At 36.3% G+C, this 15,549-nt stretch overlaps 1 long non-coding RNA gene across 1 annotated transcript; it reads left to right on the forward strand.

Moving 5' to 3' along the window:
* The first annotated feature begins 7,497 nt into the window (after positions 1-7,497).
* On the forward strand, positions 7,498-9,265 carry LOC132629367 (uncharacterized). Its single transcript, XR_009578215.1, has 2 exons — positions 7,498-8,614; positions 8,719-9,265. It is a non-coding gene; the product is annotated as an uncharacterized LOC132629367 (long non-coding RNA).
* Positions 9,266-15,549: the final 6,284 nt, after the last annotated feature.

The following is a 15,549-nucleotide window of genomic DNA, read 5'->3' on the forward strand; positions in this document are numbered from 1 at the left end:
AATGCCCTGCGTGCAGCACATGCTGCAGCAAGTGCTACTCGCGGGTACAACATGCTGCAGCAAGTGCTACTCGCAGGTGCTGCATGCACAACATGCTGCAGCAAGTGCTGCTCGCATGCACAATATGCTGCAGCAAGTGCTGCTAGCATGTGCTGCCAGAAAGTGTTGCTTGTTATATATTTGCTCTATTTTGCTCCGTTTTGCTCCGTTATGCTCTCCGGGCATCTTATCCTACAAAACGACATAAATACACAAAATGTAACAACAAAAGTGCTTGAAGAGTCACAAAAGCTTAAGGAATTAGCATCAAATATCCCGTAATTTCGCGGCACATCAACACCCCCAACTTAAAGTCTTTGCTTGTCCTCAAGCAAATCAAAACTAAAATCTCAATGAGGATCCATCAATACAGGCTTAGGTAGTGCTACTATCATTTTCAAAGCACATTCTTCAATTAAGCACAACCCTTATGACTTTGATTGGTACAAATAATTAGGCTACAAGCATGTGAAATTTCAACTAAATAACTCCCTCATTTCAAAATACAATTTCAAGAATGCAATGGAGTTTCAAAACAATCAAGAGACAACACTCAAGCCTCAATAAGTGACTCAAAACCACTAGCTTACTAGATATGCTCATTTGACTCAACTTGGAATTTTTCAACATCACCAATCTATCGTAATCCATATGCCCTCACAAGAAAGAAAGTCCCAAAATCACTATATTCACAACAACAACACAAGGGACATATACACAAAGTCACTCACACTCAACAAAGAAATTCTAGTGCTAACAAATATCACACCATAAGCTTGCCCTTATTTTCAATCGTCACTAACTTAAGAAGATTTGGTTGGAGATCACATAGGGACTTTTTAAGCTTGTAGTGTAGGCTTAGGGAAGGGTAGGATAAGTATTTGGGATACAAGTGACTACGACCTCCTTGAACACTACACAATACCTTTTGTCCACTTTCCTCTTCATTTCAAAACATCACTCCTTCCTTTGCATACTAGTTTCCCCAATTATTCTAACTTCTTTTTGTGCAACCATTTTCTTAAATTTTTTTTTTGGCACAAAAAGTTTGCAACCTTTTTGTATTTTCAATTTTTCTTCCTTTCTTTTGACTTTTCCACAACACCAACCTTCACCACTTCTCAAGCAATACTAACACCCCAACTTAGGCTTTTGGCCTCAAATTCACAATTTCATGTTCAAGGAGGGAAATGTTCAAAAGATAGACTTTTCATCAAAAATGGTAAAGGCTTGTAATGTGGCAATCAAAGAAAAGGCCATAGGCTCAAATGGGGTTACTAGTGCTATTATTTATGCAATGGTAGGCTAGAAAGGCTAAAGAGGCTTTTTCAAAAATCACAAAGATAGCCCAAGGTCATCTCTCCAACCAACATAATCAAAATTAGCATTGAACGACTAACCGGGCAAGTTCTAGATGATAAAAGTAAACAAAAGAATTATTCAACAAATACTCACCACACATGGCATATGAACTAGTCAAGATGGATCAATTTTACTTCCTAAGCAAGAACAAATAGAGCAATATCTCATCATCCCAAGTAAAACTCATCTAGTAGGTAAAGAGTCACAAAATGAGCCAAAAAGTTGTCACAAAGATCATTCCTTCTATGCATCTTGCTTCTCTTTTCACTTAAAATTCCACTTGGAGGGGTATGCTCAATTAAACGCTTCACATGCAAGAGACTAACTCTATTAGTACCAAACAAGCCAAGAGTTTCCACAATTTTTCCTCAAAGGATCACCTACACCTAAACTACAAGACTAATTAAAGAAGCTAAGAAAGAAAATAAAATAATAAAAGTGACTAATCCACAACATGCCAACAAAACAAAATCTTCAAAAATTTGAGCAAGTTCCATTTGCAACAACGTCTATCCACAACCACACCAACAGTCACAAAACAAACCCGGCAAAGGCACACAATATCCATATATAAGACAAAAGCCCGACAAAGGCACACAATATCCATATATAAGACAAAAGCCCGGCAAAGGCACAATTTATGCATAATCAAAATATAATGTGCTACCACGTGCCACCCCCAACTACAAACATTGCAGTGTCCTCACTGCATATAATCAAAACAAAACATAAAATAGTTTGAGGGAAAATATTTTTTTTTGTCAGCACCTGCGACTCGCAGGCATGACTTACGGTTCGCAGGTGATGTCACCTGATTTTTTAATTTTTTTTTACTGTCAGCACCTGCAAAACGCAGGCATGACCTGCGAATCGCAGGTGATGTCACCTGAAAACTTTTTTCAGCAGCAACTACTAGTTTGGGGCTGCTCTAAAAATCCGATCTGCTCAAAACAACTCCAAAAATTCTAAAACTTTGTGGATTACTCAAAAAATAATGTACTAAACTATTCTAAAAAAAGAAAATTTAAAAAACGACTTAAAATTTTGAAAACGATGGGTTGCCTCCCATCAAGCGCTTAATTTAACGTCGCGGCACGACGATTGCCAACTTTACCGCTTTTCTCGCAATTTGGAGCTTATGAATTGGGCACCCAACTTGGACTCAAGTTTGTGACCACGAGCGGTGGGGGGGTGGTAAGTAGATGAACAAGCCAAACGTTAATTTCTTCATTTTGAACTTCTTGGCTTTCAAATGAGGAATGTCATTTTGCCTTCTTACTCTTTCGAATTGCAAGATGAAAGGCACTTGTCTTTCTTCTTCACCATCCAACATGGATGTATGTGGCTCAATTTCCATATCACCATACAAATCCAATGTTGAAAAATGCTTGGAGTGAGACTTCAACCTCCCAATTTGCAAATTTTTCCGGATTTTGACATTCTCATTTCCCCCCAAACTAGAGTCAACTTCCACCATTTTTCTCAAGACAACAGTTGACTCTAATTTCTTTTCTTCTTTGGCATCTCTAATGAAAATGGATTCGGTTGGAGGATGCTCAATTCTTGATTCCTCCTTTTCATGATTGGCCTCCAACATGGGCATTCTCTTCTCATATTGAGCATTTGAGAATTCTTCTTGATTTTGTTCAAATGCCCATGGAGGATTTTTGTCTTCAATCATCAAGCCATTTTGGAGACTAGTTTCCAAGTACTCCTCCAAGACTTTTTGCTTTTCATTTCCTCCTTCAAGTAGGCATTCCATCATGAGCTTGAACTCTCCATTTTGACTACTCTCAACTTCTTCCACTTCCCTTTCCCTATCATTGTCACAACAAAAAGTAGAATCGTCATAGTGGGGGTTCGGGGAAGGGACAGACAAATAATCACAATTAGCCCAATGGCCATTTTGACCGCCACATCTATCACATATGCTCCACTCATGGTTCGAGATTGTGCGCACAATCCTCCCCCGGGAGACTTTAAACAAGTTTGCCAAGAGTGGGGTCCTCCACAATAAGGACAAGGGTCATCAAAGTATGAACAACTACCATCCGACCCATTTTCATGGAATGATGCCATTTTTATTTTTTATTTTATATAAAAATCAAATAAAGCAACGAAACAACAACACAAATATTCACAAGTTTGGACCAAAGCAAGCAAGCTTAAATCCCAAACTAACTCAAATACGCCAAATTGTTCCCCGGCAACGACGCCAAAATTGATGACATCCAAATCCACTCCTCAAAGAGAAAGTGTACACGGTCGTATGCAATATAATTTACCCAACTATGAGTCGGGGTCGATCCCACAGGGAACAATATACTAGGCGATTAAGAAAGTAAGGAACTTTCACTTACCAAGCTAAGCCAAACGATAGATAATATTTTGGTTTTTGATTTTGAAACTACCAAAGATAAAACTAACCTAGAAAGATCAAAGGCCACAAGTTTGGATACAAAGGAAATTACGCTCAAGTAACGATCCAATATATTTTATGATATTACAACTAAGAGCGGGTTTATGTTAATAGATAATGGTTTCTAAAATCTCATTGAAAGTCTTCCAACCAAATCAATGAATTTCACTCTAAGCTTTTCCAAGCCTTAGAGTGTGATATCAAGCACAACCAATTGAATCTCAAGTAACTTTCCTATTCTTAGCTCAAGTTATTAGATGGGTTTAATGACCCAAATTCTTGTTAATTAATCTTTCCCAACCTAGATTTCCTCTTCCGAGCTCAATCAAAGTAAATGGGCGAGTCTTAGGGTTAGCTAATCCCTTAAGAAACATTAAAGAACAAGATTAATTAAATCAACAAAGACCCACTTCAATAGCAATAAAAATCATTCAATACATAAGCAAAACAAGAGTTTCATCCAACACTTTAATCATAGAATATTTCCATAAACAAGATTCAAGTGAAGAGAATAAATACTACACACTTAGATATACAATACAAAGCAAGGAATGAAGAAATGAATTAAAGGTTTAAGAAATGCTCAACCAAATCTTCAACCCCAAAGTGTGGTGTAGGAACCTAGTCTCAAAAACTTGTATGAAATGGCCAAAGATATGTTTTACAAACCCTAAAAGAGTATTTATAACATTCCAAAAACGGGAACAAATTGTGGACAAAAATGCCCTGCGTGCAGCACATGCTGCAGCAAGTGCTACTCGCAGGTGCTGCATGCACAACATGCTGCAGCAAGTGCTGCTCGCATGCACAACATGCTGCAGCAAGTGCTGCTAGCATGTGCTGCCAGAAAGTGCTGCTTGTTCTATTTTTGCTCTATTTTGCTCCGTTTTGCTCTGTTATGCTCTCCGGGCATCTTATCCTACAAAACGACATAAATACACAAAAAGTAACGACAAAAGCGTTTGAAAAGTCACAAAAGCTTAAGGAATTAGCATCGAATATCCCGTAATTTTGCGGCACATCAGCGTTTTACGTCTGCCACAGTGAGGCGTAAGCCCCGAGGCACGGGGCGTAAGCCCCATGGGGTTTTAATTTTTAGTATTTTATAAAATGATATAATTATAATAAATATTTTTAAATAGGTGAAATAGCGTAAAAATTTGAAGAAAACTATAAATAAGTGATATATATATAGTAGAAAACAAGATAAATAATTGGAAAATAATATATATTAGGCATTCTAGCAATAAAAAAAGGTTTTGACTTTTAAATTTAATGTTTCAGTTCCTTTTTAAAACATTTGAGTAATTACATGTTGACTTTTGAGAATTTGGGCATATATTAAGGACTTATTTAGCAAATTTCGTTTTAGTTTGAAGAAGTTTTCTGGGCTTACGCCCCAACGCGCCCGAACAAAAAAAACTCGCCGCAAATGCCTGGGCGTAGGCCCCGAATTGCTGGGCGTACGCCTTTGGAGACTTTCGCCCCGACCCATCGCCCCGGGGCATTTTTGGTACGCCCCGCCCCGGGGGTTGCCCCGAAAATGCCTTTTAAAACACTGATTCTCTATATGAAGGGATAAAAACGCACACATTGTGATTAGTTGAAGGTTAAATATGATGAATTGTTTATCACAAGGACTAAACGCATAATTTACCACTGCTTAGGACCAAAAGTGATACTATCCCTTTACTTCCAAAAAAGTTGGCCAAATGGGCAAGCTAGAGTTTAACAATTCACGTTTAATTCTCCCATTAAATAACGTGAAACACTTGAAAAAGAAAGAATAAATTTCATCTATTGCCACCCCTAAATTGTTTCCCTCTATTGCCACCCCTAAATTGTTTCCCTTACTTTTTTTTATTCGTGTAAAGTACTTGGTAAGGGGAACACAATTATACGTATGCATAATCCAAATTTGATAACGAGGTTTAACAAAAATTAATTAAAATAACATAATCGAGATAGCTTGGCGTAGTACTCCTTTTGTTTTAAAAAATTATTTATTAAATGAATTGTACTTATTCTATTTTATTGTCCAATAAGATGATAACAAAGGTTGCTATCCAACACGATCTAACTGTTGTGACTATCAGGGGAGGGCGGCTATAAATAAAATTTAACATTAATAACATGTGAAAAACCATGTTAGCTAGAAAGTAATGAAGCTGTATATAGCTGCCTCGATTTTTTTTTTTACTTTAAATAGGAAACAAACTTTGCCCCACCGAATTTAGTTCTTCAGGAAATAAGGAGTCCTTTGCTTACTACTAGGATGGATAGACAAGAATACTCAATTGATTGCAATATTTCATTGGATTAGCTATCCCCTTTTTATATTAGATAGATAATCTTACCATTTTAGTACAGAATATATCCCAAAACTAATTAATACTCATAACCAAACGCTGCATAAAATAATTCTACATTCTATTCTAGGATCATTATCCCTTATTCCACCAACCAAACAACCCCTAAGAGTTTTATTCGTTTTTTTAATTAAAACTCCAAGTACAACTGATACGTATAATTGGAAAAATTTAGTCCTTGGCTAAAGGGAGAGTGAAGGGTAGAGTTGGTGCTTGACCAGTTTCACAAGAGTAACTCAGTCGCATAAATTACAAGAGATATATATTACCATAAAGTCAGACTTCCCGACTCGATTAATCAAGCACAAAATGGGTACATATTGTGGTAGGAAATTCAAAAAAAATATTAAAAGAGATACATTACGTGTTGCAATTTTTTATTTTTTATATTTGAATTTTTTTCAGAGGCCACTTACGCACGATTCGACAATTGGTGAATAATGAATTCATCTATTTACCATTATGCACTGAAATATCATATTTTGTTTGTGGCATGTCTAACTCACATACCACGTGTTACGCTTTTGCTGCTAGACCAAAATTTTGAGCGTGTTAGAGTTTAAATCACAACAATAAGTATAGCTGGTTCATCGAGCGACTACAATAAGAATCATCTGTTACCCATCCCATTCTATTTTATATATTACATTTTGATTAGGCTAAACTATTTAAAGAACATTAAACCTGTATAAATACTTCCGGTATAGGGATAGCAATAATTACAATATTGTCGACTACGTTAAAAGAGTCATTCATAGTGGTGAAGTCTGAAATCCCAATAAAAAGAAACAAGAATTTAATATTGCTATGAAGTCTGAAATCCCAATAAAAAGAAACAAGAATTTAATATTGATACAGTCTAATGAAAGAATGTATGATCAATTTGAAATAAAAGAAATATTAGTTAGTATTGTAAAATTGATACACCTCCGTCTCAATTTATATGACATACTTTTTTTTTTAGTCTAATTGTCCAAGAAAGAATGTCACATTTCTATAATTAAAAATAACTTAATAAAAATGATTTATAGTTACACAAATGTTTAAGATTTTTTAGACCATAAATTTGATAAATTCCCCTAAATCCACATTCCATCTCTTTTCAATAGAAAACAAGAGAAACAAAAAACTGTTGAGTACTGCTCGTCTGCTACTCCTAATCCAAACAGAGCAAAAAAATTACATTACTTAATTGAAAGAGCAACCCCGTACGTGACTTGTTAAATTAATTTGGACGATACTGTTAAATACTTATATTTAAAGGCTTAAGTTTTATATATTTACATTACATAGAATATATAGAATATAGTAACACAATAAAAGTTACAAATATTTATATTAAACATGATTTGATAAATTGGAAAAATGTGTAAGTAATCCGTCAAGCGGCCAAATTATATTGACCATATACTGGACAAAAGTTAAATTCTATTAAGAATCCTATGAAAAAAAAAACATGAATATTGAGATTAGAGTTGCAGTTTAGTGATCGCAGCTTCACCCTGCATTACTTACTACTTAGGTATAGTGTTCTAATCCCACCAAATGCTTTGTTTTCTTCTATCTAGAAAAAATTGAAAAATAAGGGGAAAAGAAAAAAAAATTAGAACAAGAAGAAGATTATAAGAATGAAACAAATCTACCCCAGATAAGCTCTGCCCCCAATTAATTCATCCATTAAGATTTAAGACAATTACAATCCCAACCGGTGTATACTGTATACTAAAAAAAAAAAACTCAACTAGGAAACGCAACCTTCTTCCTTCCTTCTTATGTCATAATCTTCTGATTTTAGCTAACAACTTTGATGAAGAGGCACGTTTCATGAAGCTCTTAATCAGACTTTATTTTCAACCCGTAGCCATCAACACGGCCAAAAAAATACAAACCATTTGTATATTCAAATTCAATCCTCACCTATTAATTTCTTTACTTTATTTTCTTTCCTCTGCGTAGGCGGATTCAGAATTTAAATTTAATGAGTTTAGCCTTCAAAGTTCTTCTTATTAAACACATATTTAAAACTTTAAATGGATTCATACCTATTGTTTATTGCAGTCGTAGTTATTCATATATACTGATACTCTGCATCGGAAGTATTGGATTCAGATAAATCCCGTGCTGTCAGGCTACAACCGCGCGCCCTGGTTCTTCTAAACCTTGATCTTTACTTGAACACTCTCACTACTCTTTAATTAGCAGGCACCTAAGTATACCTACCCCAGAAATTAATTCTCTAGTACATCCCCTAGCTAGTTCTTTTTTCTTCAATACCACCTTTGACAACGGTTTGCTTATATACATCTTGATTTCTCTTTGTTTATCTACATCTTGATTTCTCTTTCTTACTAAATTCCCTCTTGTACCCTTTTGTTATTGGCTAGTATAAAGCATTTATTCATTGAAATCTTGAGAAGAACAAAAGGTTAGTCATTACTATCATCTTTTCTTGTGTTTTGAAATTTCAGAGAAAGAAATGAGGCAAGCGTTTGCGTGAAGGAAAAAGCTAATCAGTCGGAATTGAAACAGGTAAGAGAGATTTTCGAGACCACAAACAGGAAGAAGGAAGAAGCTAATCAATCAATTGAGATAGGTAAAAGAGATTTTCGAGACTGCAAGCAACAAGGAACACGGCGGCTTTGTATTTTGGAGATCGAGTTAGGATGGAGTACACTTGTACAGAAGAGAAATCTGAGGTAAGGGATACAAGTGACAATTATTATCTTGGGAAGTTAAAGAAGACATGGATTATTTGCTTGGGATTATTTTGCATAAGTATTGGAGGTGGAGTGATATTAGGATGGTGGAGTTTAAAATTTCATCCTTCAAACAGACAACTATGGATGGTTCCTTTAGGTCTCGTTTTGCTGGTTACACCAATTTTAATTTTTCTTGCCATCCTCTTGGAATCTTGTAACTACAGGGAAACTGGTGATCACCACCATCTTGAATCTGTTTCCCAAGATTTTCCTCAGGATTTGGAGAGATCATTCTAAGTTTCTAACAATACTTACTATGTCAAGGTGTATAATCGTTGAAATATCAGAAAAGTTGGTTACTCTACATTTCTTCACTGTTTATATATTGTTCTCTCCGCTTTATTAATCTATTTGTTTTTAGTTAATTTCAATATTCGTATTTCACCCTTAGTGAGACTCCCTTGTGGTGTTGACATGGCATGCTTGTTCAACACCACAGAATTTAACGGCTATTGTGGTATATTATGTAGATATTTAATTTAGAATCACTGGATTTAAAGTCTTAAAAGTTGTGCGTGTTGGGCTAAAACAGTCCAAAGATACTCTTAACATGATGTGATATTGTCCGTTTTGGGTCAAACCCACACGGTTTTCCCCGAAAGGCCTCACATCATTAAGAGTATCCAACTCCTTATAAGTAGCTCTTTTTTCTTTCCAACTACCAATGTGGTACTTTGTTCACACATCCAATAATTTTCCCCTCGAACTAAGTTCCACATGGCTCATTACCATAACTCACGGGTCAGAGATTCAACATGTATGTGTGTCACCCACATCGTCAGAGTATTTACGGTCATTGAAGCCCAAAGGCTGTGTATGCGACTTCAAAGCTACAGGTAAAGGTTGTAAACCGGCCCATAGACGGGCAAAGACATTAAGCCGGGCCCCACGCCACACTCCGCCATCTTCATACTCGTCCCGCCAAACCTTTGGCTCTGATACAAGTTGTTGGGGTAAAACGACCCAAAGATACTCTTAACATGATGTGATATTGTCCACTTTGGGCCAAGGCCGCACAGTTTTTTCCAAAAGGCCTCACATCATTAAGAGTATCTAACTCCTTATAAGTAGCTCCTTTTTCTTTTCAGCTGCCAATGTGGTACTTTGTTCGCACACCCAACAGTGCGTGTGTAGGCCCAAAGCGAACAATATCACTAGAGGATCGGGCTATTACAAATGGTATTAGAGCTACTCTGCATGGGACTGCTGGGATGATGATGGGGCATAACCATTAAACTGAGGTTACATAAATCCCATATCCTTGAGATATCGATGGTAATGGGACAAACTTCAGTGAGGGGCTGAGTTGCTAAGGGGGGGGGGGGAGGGGTGTATGTGACCCTCTATACAAATCTCACGTGGGAGAACATGAGAGATGTTGGGCATTTAAAGAAATAATCCTTAGACCCTAGTGAGGCATTTTAGATATTGCTAGTCTATGCTCAAAACGGACAATAATATCACACTTGCGTTGCGTTATACTCAAACTAAAAAATGGAGGGAATAGTTTGTTATTATTGGCATTAGCACGTGTAAATTTTGATGATTGACAAAGTAAGTGAACAAGGCGAATGGACCAGGTTCGATGAACATATTCTATCTCACACACTGAGATGAGTCAAAGTTGAATGAACTAGGTCCAAGAACATGCTCCAGCTCAAGTCCTGCAGCGCGTAGGATTTGTGATTTATGGTAAGGACTTGGCGGACAAGTTACAAGATTTCTTGCCATATTTATCAAGATATACTTCAGACTCCTAAAAGGATGCTGAAGCCACGTGAATGCAAAAATCTCAAGTAAACTCAAACCCTAACGCTCATAATGGGCCTCATTACATAGAGTTTGAGTTCAGCCGACTTGATGCAAACCTAAAACTATATATATTCAAGTCTTTCCACGAAGAAGTTTTGTGCACTCATTTAGAAGGAAAATCAGAAATTGAGCAACCCTGTCGATGCAATAATTGAGAAAGTTCTGATTATTGAAGTGCGACCTGTTACAAAAAAGAAGAATGAAGAACTTGTTTCATAGATTTTATGTTTTACAGTTCTTGAGTCCAAAATCTTGTATTAGGATTATTTAGCGAGTTGTACCTTTATCAACTTTCATAGAAGCAATTACTTTAGGTATAACCGTTTGTCAAATTCAACGCTACAAGTTGAGGGCAACTTGAAGTGGGCTCATTAGTTTAGGGAGATTAGTGAGATAGGAATTAGAGTTTAGTTCCTCGATTACAGAGTTTGTAACTTGAATTTGCATAGGCTCATAGTTGTAGTAGAGTTTGGGAAAATCCTACAAAGGTGTAGGTCGTGATTTTTTCACCCTTTGTGAGCCGGGTGGTTTCCACGTAAAATTATTGAGTCCTTACTTTTCTGTTCTTTATTATTCTGCAAATGCTAGCTTGGAACAGGTAGAGTAACGCGGTCTATCCTATAGGGGAAATCTGGTATACAGTAGGATAGATAACTGGTCGTGCAGAATATCAGATATAATTAGCACGTTTTGATAATTTGAAGAAAGTAACTACGGAGTACTATTGTTCTTTTAGTAGTTTTCTTTTCACCTTTCAACTTATAAACCATTGGACTTTGGAAGCTTGTTCTCGTTTTGGGTTATGAATGGGCCTGGACAGTATTGGCAAAGCAACCAAAAAGAAGATTAAGTGACTATGTTTGGGATTCGGGTTGATAACTAGCGACTCGTGATAGCAAAATAGGTTTATGAGTATATTATTGAGAAAAGTCTGTTTCCTCTCATCCTCATTCTTAGTGTCTGTATCTCCTCATCCCCTTCTACTCTATGTTACAATTCCCCTGTTATCTTTTCAATTCCCTTAGTTTGATTTTTAAGATTTCCATTGTTTTCTATCAAAGAGATCAGTTCCCTATAGTTGAAATTTTGAAGCGTTCACTTCATTATGCGTCCTTATCAATATATGGAGCGCCACAGATGGAAGCAGAGATACCTTACATATGGAAAAGATTTTGTTATGAATGCTTATGTTCCTTTGATGAGTTTATTGGCAGTGTTCATTATGTTGGTGATTTTTAGAAAACAAGAAATGGCAAACATGAATTTTAAGTAATTAAATTAAAAGATGACTAGTAAAGTGCACGTTAGAAGACTTTTGTGTATTTTAAATGGGGAAAATTATACAAATATATACTCAACACAATACATTCCACCCACATAATTATATTTTTCGGTTTACACCCACAGCCGACATTTATTTTGCACAATGTTTGTACACTCTTATCTATCTATCTATCTATCTATCTATATCTATATCTCTATTATTATAAAAGCATCAATATAAATGTTGGTTGACCAAAATATCCTTCAAATATTGAACGACTTTTATACCCTTAATAACCTCTAATCCTATTTCTTTTGGACATACTTCTTAAGAGTCCGGAGCCTAAAGGGTATAAAAATACACGATCTTTACCAAAAGAGAATGTCCAAAAATTATTATACCAAAAGGGGTATATCGTGGGCTGATCCACGATATACCCCAATTTTTTTTCCCGTGTCAGACTTGTCAACAAAAAAAAAAAAAATTTACTTGTATAACATGGACTGATCCATGTTATACAATATAAATTGTATAACGTGGACTGATCCGCGTTATACAATAACTGATCTGAATTCTGCCCTAAAATTTTTGTTTCTCTACCGTGCTCTTCCGCCGCTTCATTCTCTTTCATTCTCTTCCATTCTCCTCCATTGCAAATACTTACAGAGCCTCTACCTCTCCATTTCCTTCTCCTTTTCCTTCTCCTCCATTTATTTTCTTTTTAAACCCTACATTACAATCTAATTTTTGGAGCAACTTCTTCATCTTTATCTTTTATTACTATTTAAATTAAGGTATTTTTTCTAACTCATATAATATTGTATATTTATAGTAGATGTAGATCTGTTTGTCTTATATATCTTAATTGTTATTTTTTATTTGTGTTATTTTAATACGTTTGTGTTATTTGTGTTATTTTAATTTGAACTTAAAATATGATTGTTAGAAGCATTATTATATAAAAGGTCCGATTTGTTTAGTAGCACTTTTGAAGAAATTTGTTGTTATGTTGCTGTTATTTTTGTGGATTGTTACATAAAAGATCTGAATAACTAAACAATATATATTGTTATGGATTGTTATGTTGCTGTTATTTTTGTTATTTTTGTGGATATTTGTAAAACGTGGACTAATCCACGTTATACAAAATATATTGTATAACGTGGATCAGTCCACGTTTTACAATATATTTTGTATAACGTGGACAATTCCACGTTATTCAATATATTTTGTATAACGTGGACAATTCCACGTTATTCAATATATTTTGTTATGGATTGTTATACAATATATTTTGTTATGAATTGTTATACAATATATTTCATTGTACCTTTAATGTGATATTTATATAGCCAGAAAAGTGAAACTTAATTGATGCCTCAGTAGGCCAAAAAAAAAAAAATACTTAAAATGTCATGTTAATGCTTTATTATATGGGACCTAAGTCTAAGTGGGTGGACAATTATTTTGTCTATACCTTATAGGTATTAATGTGGTCCACTATCAGTGGTTTCTAAATAAGGCGTATGGAAGTTGGCTTTATCTAGCCAGTGCATATTTGTTCTGCTAAAATTGGAATAATATATTTTTTTTAATAGTGAGTTACTCCAAATAGCTTGATCTGGACTTCATTTTTTTTTATATAAGGTATGGAGTTTCCACGGGTATGCGTACATCCGGGGCCAGAAGTGTACGATGTGTTAACACTCCAGGAGAAGCATCGATCAGAGGCTGTGTGAGATGGTTCCTTGAGAGGACCGACCGGATGCCTGTTTCCTCGCCGCGCGGATACCGAATTTTGGAAGCACGTGAGGCGTCATCCTTTTCATCCTCGTATCCTTGACTACTTTGGCATGTGTGGATTTAGGGGAGTAGTAGAGGTAGGATGTGTATTATATGATTGGGCAGTCATCACTGCACTTATAGAGAGATGGCGTCCTGAGACGCACACCTTTCATCTGCGTACAGGTGAGGCGACCATCACATTACAAGATATTGAGGTCATGTTTGGCTTGGTTGTTGATGGTAATCCCTTGAATAATCTTAATGCTAGGATATATAGATATTGGTGGGTGGCAACAATTGATCCATGAGCTTACTGGTTGGGTACCCGGTCTGCATTGTTTTAATGGTGTTAGTAGGTTAGAAATACATAAATTAATTGAATATATTAGAGACTTAGATGACATTACAGATCAGACCCCTGAAATTGATGTGCAACAGCGGGTTAGGTTGTACTTGCTATGGCTTGGTGGCGGCACGATATTTCTGGATAAGTCCGGTGACTTACTTAATTTAAACTATTTGCTTGACATGCGTGACCTTAGAGCAATGAGTGGACAAGCTTGGGGAGCAGCTGCATTGTCATATTTGTATACTTGTTTATGCCGCGCTTCGTTGAGGAAAGCCAAGGATGTGTGTGGATTCATTTCCTTATTGCAGGTACGTGACCTTTAAAATTATATAATTTTATTTGGTTGTCCTATTTGATAGTTATAAGGTTTTTATGTATTTATTTTAATTTTTTAATATAGGTTTGGGCTTGGGAGCGCATTATACCGATGCGGCCACCATGCAGGACTCTTCCGCCACACACGGCTCTTGCACGAAGGTGGACTCATCGTAAATCCTGCGAAAATGAGGCACGTGATGTTTTACCCATATGTAGGAATGTATTGGACAACCTAATAGATGGACAGGTATTTTATCATCATTATGGTTGTTAATGGCGTTTTGATATAATAGTTACGCTTATGTGTAATTTATTTATTTTATTATCATGTAATTTTATGTTCTTTCTATTGTAGTTTGTGTGGCAGCCTTATTCAGAGGCCATCATCAATAGACTCCCTGAGTGGTGTCTGCGTGGCCGAGATATTTGGATGGCGAAGGTTCCCCTTATTTGTGGGATCTATCGAGAGTGGCACATGGTAGACCGCTTTCTCAGACAGTTTGGTAGGAAGCAACATATTCCGGGTCCATGTGCTGAGATTGATCCTTTTCATTACAAACGTGACAAGCGGTATGCTATAAAAGTGGAGGATCAACAAAATTTTGTAGAAACAGACTTTTTGTGGGGAAATCGTCGAGAAAGCGTAATTCTGGCCGAGTATGAAACTCAAGACCCAGAGTCACTATCAGAGTATTTTTGTTGGTATCGACCTCACTCGCGCACTTTCATAGGAAATCCTGCGCATAAAGTGGATAGAGGATACCAACACATGGCAGGCAGGCATGAGACACTGGTACGTACATTACATTCCATTAGATGTTTGATGTCTTTATATGTGTCTTAGACCACTATCAAATCTTGCAATTTTTATTTTTTTAGGCTTTAGGACATCAAGAATCGTACAGGTTGGCTCAGCAGACTATCCAAGATCCAACCTAGTCTGATGAAGTGAAGGAAATAACAGAGATGTTTAGCCACATTAATACAGAGTCCATGGCTGCTGCCTCTCTGGGGACGATGTTGAGTTTCGCTCCATATTATACACCACCGGCAGAGTATGTTGAGCCGCCTAC

The sequence above is a fragment of the Lycium barbarum genome, chromosome 1 (genome assembly GCF_019175385.1).
Source record: "Lycium barbarum isolate Lr01 chromosome 1, ASM1917538v2, whole genome shotgun sequence".
NCBI classification, from domain to species: Eukaryota; Viridiplantae; Streptophyta; class Magnoliopsida; order Solanales; family Solanaceae; genus Lycium; species Lycium barbarum.